Source organism: Zosterops lateralis (genome assembly GCF_965231275.1).
Source record: "Zosterops lateralis genome assembly, chromosome: 1".
NCBI lineage: Eukaryota > Metazoa > Chordata > Aves > Passeriformes > Zosteropidae > Zosterops > Zosterops lateralis.
In genome coordinates, this window is record NC_139762.1 from 150,431,008 (window position 1) to 150,432,659 (window position 1,652).

Consider the following 1,652-nt stretch of genomic DNA (forward strand, 5'->3'; position numbering starts at 1 on the left):
TGACCCAAAAATTTGAAAGGTTTGGGGAGGTTTTGACCCAAAATTTGATTGTTTGGGGAGGTTTTGACCAAAATTTGAGGGTTTTGACCCAAAATTTAATATTTTTTTTAGGGTTTTGACTAAAATTTAGAGGTTTTAGTGCAGTTTTGACCCAAATTTGCAGATTTTTGGGGGAGGTTTGACCCAAATTTGATGAGCTTGGCCCAAATTTGAGGATTTTTTGGTGGTTTTGACAAAAATTTGATGTTTTCAGGATGTTTTTTTTACAAAATTTTGAGGCTTTTGGGCAAGTTTTGACCCAAATTCGGGGCTTTTTGGGGTGGTTCGGACCAAAATTTAAAATATTTGTAGATTTTGAGCCAAAATTGGACTTTTTTAAACCCAAAATTTAAGTTTAATTTTTTTTTAACCAAAGTTTGAAAGGGTTTGAACCAAAATCAGGATTTTTTTGAACTCAAAATCAGATTTTTTTAACCCAAAATCAGAATTTTTAGGAGGGTTCCTTAATTAAAATTTCAAGGGTTTGAGCATTTTTAAGCAAAATTTGATGGTTTCGACCCAAAATTTGAATTTTTGTGGATTTTGAACTCAAATTTCTCTTTATTTACTAAAATTGGACTCTTTTTTTTGGACAAAAACTTGATTTTGTTGGGTTTTCCCCCAAAATTTGAATTTTTTGCAGATTTTTAACCAAATTTTGAGAAGTTTTAAGGGGTTTTTTTTACCAAAAATCGAATTTTTTTCAAACTTTTTTTCTTTTTACCACCAAAATTTCTTTTTTTGTGTGTGTGTTTTTTTAAATTAAATTTTGAGGTTTGACAAATTTCTCCCTTTTTTTAACCAAAATTCAATTTTTAAAAAAAATTCAACCATTTTTTGAGGGGATTTTTTTGGGGGGGGGGTGTTTTTGACCAAAATTTCAAGATTTTGATGGATTTTTAAAGAAAATTTGATTAATTTTTACCCAATTTTGAATTTATTTCTTTGTGGTTTTCCCCCTTAATTTAACATGATTTGGGGTTGAATAAAAACCTGATTTTTTTAAACGCAAATTTGAAGATTTTGATGGATTTTAAACCAAAATTTGATGGATTTTACCCAGAATTTGGGTTTTAAACCAAAACTGGAGAAATTTTCTCCTCAAAATCGGATATTTGATCTTAAAAATGAATTTAAAACATTTTAAAATTTAAATATTTGGATGGATATTTTTTAAAATTGGGATGTTTAAACCCAAAATTTTTAAAATTTGGTGTTGTTTTTTTTTTTTAACCAAAATCGAGGGGGTTTTTACCTCAATTTTTTTTTTCCAGAATTTGATTCCTTAATACAAAAAGAAAATAAGGTTTTGGATGGATTTTTTTAACCAAAATTGGGTGGTTTAAACCCAAAATGTAAAAATGAACTGAGAGTGAACTGGGAGTGACTCGGAGCCACCAGGCGGCGCCACCGCTTCCCATAATGCCCCGCGGCCGTGAGGGGCTTTTCCCGCCTCACGAAAGGAGGCGGGGCTTCGCCTCTACCGATCATTAGGCGCGGGCTTGACGGGCGCTGATTGGTCAGTGCTGCAGCACTCAGCCAATCAGGACGCGAAGGGGCGTCGTCTCAGCGAATCAGGACGCGAAGGGGCGTGGTCTCCGCCAGCGGCGGAA